Raw genomic sequence first — 6,372 nt, 5'->3', positions numbered from 1 at the left:
TGATTTGCATTTCTCTGATAACCAGTGATTATGAGCATTTTTTCATATGTTTGTCGGACTCATGTATGTCTTCTTTTGAAAAGTATCTGTTCATATCCTTTGCCCACTTTTGAATGGGCTTGTTTTTTTCTTGTAAATCTGTTTTAGTTCTTTGTAAATTCTAGATATCAGCCCTTTGTCAGATGGGTAGACTGCAAAAATTTTTTCCCATTCTGTTGTTTGCCGATTCACTGTAATGACTGTTTCTTTTGCTGTGCAGAAGCTGTGGAGTTTAATTAGGTCCCATTTGTCTATTTTCGCTTTTGATGTCAATGCTTTTGGTGTTTTGGTCATGAAGTCCTTGCCTACGCCTATGTCCTGAATGGTTTTGCCTAGATTTTCTTCTAGGGTTTTTAGGGTGTTAGGTCTTATGTTTAAGTCTTTAATCCATCTGGAGTTAATTTTAGTGTAAGATGTCAGGAAGGGGTCCAGTTTCTGCCTTCTGCACATGGCTAGCCAGTTTTCCCAACACTATTTATTAAACAGGGACTGCTTTCCCCATTGCTTGTTTTTGTCTGGTTTGTCAAAGATCAGATGGTTGCAGATATTTTGTGTTGCCCTCAAGACCTCGGTTCTATTCTTTTCCTCTTGTAAGACTAAAGCTCTGTACCCACTGAACAACTTACCATTTCCCTCTCCTTCCAGCTTCGGGCAACTACCATTCTACTTTCTGTCCCTATAAATGTGTCAATGCTAGGTGTCTCATGAGTAAAATAGTGCTTTTAATACAGTAGTATTTTTAATTGTCAATGCTAGGTATCTCATATGAGTAAAATAATACTTTTAATGCAATACCATATAATATAATAATATTTTCTTATTGTAACTGACTTACATAATTTAACATGATCACCTCAGGTTAACATCTTACTGTGGTTTTGATATGCATTTCCCTAATGATCACCGTGGGACATCTTTTCATGTGTTTATTGGCCGTTTATATGTCTTGCCTGAAGAAATGTCTATTTATATTCCTTACTCATTTTTATATTGTGTTATTTGCCCTCCTATTTTGAATTCTGAGAGATTTTTATACATTCTGGATAACAATCACTTATGAAGTATATGATTTTTAACTATTTTCTCCTCTTTCCTAGGTGGCTGTCTCACTTTGCTGGTTGTGTACTTTTTTCTACCCCTTCTTTTCTTTTTAATTATTTTGAAGAAGTTAGTTTTAGTTGTGCCTTTTGCAGACAATATTGAGCTTGGTTTTGCTCTGGAACCAAATAGGAAAATCTTTCTCTCTTCTAATAGAAGATTTAAGTTGTTTATAAGAATTTTATAGGTTTTTAAAAATATCTATAGTGTGTGCACATATAGCTTTATAAAACTTTTCACTATATGGTCTATTTTCATTGTTCATCATATTGTTGCTATTCCTGCTGTTGCAGTAGTTTTTGCATTTATTTTGCTTTTAGGAAGAAGGTATTTTTAGGTAGTTTGTTTATGCTGTTATTATAAAATAATACCCTACTTTTTTCACAGGTTTGTGGCAATGTGTATTTGTTGTTATCATAAAAATAAATAAATAAACAAAATTGGCTTACAACTTCTTTCTTTCTTTTCCTTCTTTCCAACTCCTCCAACATCGAAGTTTATTCAGTGTTAAGATCTTTCTTGGTGTTCATATTGGCTCTTTTAAATATGCTTAGAATTCCACTATTCCATTTCAGCTTTAAATTTTATTATTTCACTACCACCTATAACCTACTAAGGAAGAAATGAAGGGAAGGAGGGACAGAAGAAAGATAAGTAAAAGAAAGAATATAAGGAGGATAAAACAATTGAAAAGTCCACCAATGAAAGAATAAATAAATTATGCTACCTCTAGCTTATGAAATGCTATTCAGTTATTATAAAGAATAATGTCAACCTATATATGTTGACATGACAATAGTTTATTTTATTTTGGGTGAAAAAATAAGTCCTACAACAATATGTACAGTATGATATGTAATATGTAGCCCACTTATATATAAAAAGCAATGTGTGTGTAAATACATACTTAAGTGTGTATATTTACATCTGGGAAGAAACAGAGCAAACTCTTTACAGTGCTAATCTCTGGACTGAGGAAGTAAATCGGAGGTATTACAGAGAATAAGGAAAATAATATACCTAATGTTATTTATATTTGTATTGTTTGAATTGTTTTACAATGTCACAAAGAGCTGCTCTTTTATTTTATGAAAATAATAAATTACTTTAAAATGGTAATTTAAAAAATATCTTGTCATAGAGTAATTTACTTGATGCTAAGTAGATACATTAACTTTGTGTTTTCTCATGAGTTGTTTCTAAAGTATGTAATGACAAATTAAAAGGCCTGTCAAATTGAAACCTTGCATATTGTCTATTAACTAGTCTTTTATTTAAATTTGAGAAGTGTATTAGGCAAATTACTTCTCAGTTTTGGTTAGGCTTTTTAGACTCCCCATTGCCTCCATTTTTTTCTCAAAGGAATCATGTTTGGTTTCCCTGAATTTGGGTTTAATGTGCAATGTTCTCTAGCATTTTGATCTTTCTTTTTCATGAAGAAAAAGACAGATATCAATAAATTCTTAACTTCCCTTTGAAAAATTAAAGTTTCTCTGTGCAGAACCAGGCAGCATCCTTCTAAGCTTTGGAATATCCTGGGACAATCACCATGTTAGTGATTTTTTGATCTTTGACTTAGTGTCCTATACTACAAGGATGGCAAATCTTCTAAGCAAAGTTTGCTTTCCTATTCATCAGGATAAAATTATTTTACAAAATAAAGTTTTTTAAAAAGCAAAATGGTGGTTATTGTAACATTATTTTCAACATCTCACTAATCTAACTGAAGTGATAATTCAATGAAACTATTGCAATTTGCCAAATCACCTGTCTAGATTGTGCTTTTTTTTATCAAGCAATCTTTTACTTCTGCCATCATCTCACTTTCTGCATGACCCACTTTCTCCCCTTTCCTCAATCCTTCAACTTGTCTTCCATGATAACCCTCCACATTCTTAGTAAGTGACTTCCCTTCCTCCACAAGGGAAATAAAAAAACACATGACATGAACATCCTAATTCCTGACACAAATCCACTCTTCCCAGGCAAGGACCATGCCCCTACTTATGGCATTGGTCCCATCTCTTACTTTTTCAATAATCTTCTATAATCTGTCATGCAAGACTGTCTCAGCATCTCTTACCTGTCCTTCGTTACTTCCACCTGTCCTTCATTACCTCCACTGGTCCTTCATTTCAATTTAATGTAAATATGCTCAAACTTCTCCCATTTTATTAAAAAAGACTTCCTTTATTTCTATCTCCTCATTCACTGTCGCACATGTTGGCAGGCTCACTACATTCATGTTTCTGATTTTGTTGTACCTTAAATTTATTCCTTATCCTACTCTAGTCTCAATTTCATACTAGATGCTCTTTTTTGCAAGGTAATCAATAATCAAGTAGCATTTTTAGTCTCCATCTCTTCTGCTTTTTATTCAAACAGTTTGGCCATTTCTTATCAGTTTCCTTTGTTGTATCTTGTCCTACTCCCAAACACTAAACTTGCGGCACCTCAAAGCTCTGAAGTAGGCCCACATACATCTTCACCCTGAAAAACTCATCCATTACCTTAGTTTTATCAAACATTTACTGATTTATGACTCCAAAGTATGCCTGGTGCTCTGTTGTGATACCCAGGCTTATGTCACTTACAGATTGGGCTACCCAGGGAAGTGGGCTTTGAGATGGATAGTAGACAAGAGGACTTTCAGTAGCATTCTTGGGCTTCACACCTGTGGAAGAGAAGGGAGGGAAGTCAAAAGGGAGAAGCTGAGCTGCAATGTCGTTTCAACCACAGGCCGCAGCCAATACTACGCAGAATTCAGAAGCTGAAATGACTCTTTGGAGCTGTCCTGAGTTTGGGTTGGGGGCTTTTCTTCATAACTTCTGTTGACCAATCATTAGTGTAGATCCCCTGGGAAGGAGCTATGACCTTAGAGAGACTTCCTTTAGCTGAGGCAACCCCTGTAGGGAGCTGATAAGTGAGAGCTCCTAGTAGCTGGAAAAGTAGGTCTTTCTGTTTCTGAAGGAAATCTAGGTGGTTCATCAAAGCGGCAACCATAAGAATCAAGTGCTTACTGGGGGATCACTTGAACCTGGGAGGAGGAGGTTGCAGTGAGCTGAGATGCTGCCACTGCACTCCAGCTTGGGCAACAGAGTGAGATTTTGTCTTAAAGAAAAAAAGAAAAAAAAAGAATCAAATGCTTACTTAGTATTTTCACTTGCCATCTTACCTCAAAAGTACATTTCCAAAATTATTAATAAACTCTTCTTGCTAATTCCCACTCCCACCCATTGCTTCTCCTTCCCATTCTTCCCATCACAGTTAGATGGCCATCCCATTCACTTTGTCACCAAAACCTAGGAGTCCCCCTGAACTCTTTTCTCTGCCTCACTGTCCCCCACATCTAATCAATTATCAGTCTAATGATTTCACATCCTAAATATCTTATTTCAGTCAGTTTGTGCCATCCTGCTGCTGCCACCAATAAGTGACTACCGTATCTTTCCTGCATGATTGCATTATTTTCCTCAGTGATTTCTCTTTGCCCACATTTTTCCCCTTCAGATCAGTCTCTCCATATTACAGTCAGTGATGCCTTCAAAAAATTCCCAGTAAGTATCGCATTCCATTTAGTGACATCTAAAATCTTTAATTTGACCTACAAAGGCCTTCACAATCGGGCTGCAATCTCTCCAAGTTTCACTTACTCCTCTCTGTCCTTCACTCTTTTCCACTCAATCCGTACTGGATTTGTATTAGCTTCTTGGAAACGCCATGTTTTTTGCTGTTTTTCATGTTCTTCCTCTACATGAATTCTTATCTTTTCTCCCTTCCAATCTCAGCCTATATATCACTTCCTCACTGAAAACTTTTTTATAACACCCGGGACTAAGCAGTATCATCTGGTGTTTACTGACAAAGATGGTGTCTGTGCTGCCATGCTTCATTTTGTAAGGATTTGCTTATATCTTTCTTCTGCTCTGAGAGACAAGCTTCACAAGAGCAGAAGCAGTGTGTGTCTTCTTCATTGTTTTATTTTCAATGCTTAGTGCAATGCCTAGCATGTGGTCTGAGATTTGACTTTGCATTTGCCATTCCTTTTACTTGAAATGTCTTTTCTAGTCTCATAAGCCTCAGATTTGCTTTTACTATTTTCCAAGAAGCTTCCTTTAACCCACCCATACAAAAAAAAATTAATACTACGTCCTTGGTCACCACTTTACTTTGTACATGATTCCACAGTTGCACTTTTCACATTTTTATATCTTTAGCATTTGGAGTTGACTTTCAACTGCATTGACTAAAGAATTTTTTAATTTCCTCTCAACATATAAAAAATCAGTCCTTTTCACAATTAACAAATCAGAACATATGGCAATACTGGATACATATTCCCCCATGATAATCATCTACCTTGAGCAAAGTGGTTGTACAGGTTAAACAATGCATGCCTTCTCCAGTTCACTGGACATATCACTAGAGAAGCCACAGTCATCCTCCATTCTGAGTTTGCAACCACTAGCACAAGTTTATCTTTTCTATTAAGTAACTAGTTCCTTACTTTGTGAGTTCTTAGAAATAACAAGGTGAATTTTAATCATTTGGAATCCTGCACTCCCCAGCATATTTCCTGAGATATAGCAGGTATTCAATAATGTTATTTAATTGAGAGACTGATAAATTGATTTTAAAAGACTAATGCTTTCTTGTTGATTTTTTATTTTTAAAAAAATTTCCATTTTTATGGGATCCACTGTGAAGAACTACTATAGGAGATTAATTAAAATAATGAATATGAACCAAGGACAGTTCTGAAATATACATGTTTACCATCGAATGAATTAATACTTATTTAATCCACAGAATTAGGTCAGGTGTGGTGGCACCATTTCCAAAGGAAGCTATTTCATATCCAGAAGTAGAGAATTGTACTTAGGGCATTTGAGAATATCATCATAACGAGAAACTAAGATCTTGAGTTAGAATAATTCAATAGCTTCCAGAAAGGAAAACTTGTTATAATACCAACAATCGGCCCTGACAGGGGTTCTAGTATCTGGTTACTATTGCTATTACATATGCTTACGAATGAGCAGAAATAACAATCGGAAGCATAACTCTCACTTCAAACAAAAAAATGACAATGTTGCTGCTTCATGTCTCCAACAGACCTTGATAATACTGACACTTGTTTTTTGGTGCTTGTAGGACTCTCTTATTTCAGATTTTGTAATCTGCATGATTCCAAAAAGCATCTGATCTAAAAACATAATTGAAACTGTAAAAATT

The sequence above is a fragment of the Cebus imitator genome, unplaced genomic scaffold (genome assembly GCF_001604975.1).
Source record: "Cebus imitator isolate Cc_AM_T3 unplaced genomic scaffold, Cebus_imitator-1.0 Scaffold1009, whole genome shotgun sequence".
NCBI classification, from domain to species: domain Eukaryota; kingdom Metazoa; phylum Chordata; class Mammalia; order Primates; family Cebidae; genus Cebus; species Cebus imitator.
This window is presented reverse-complemented; position numbering follows the sequence as displayed.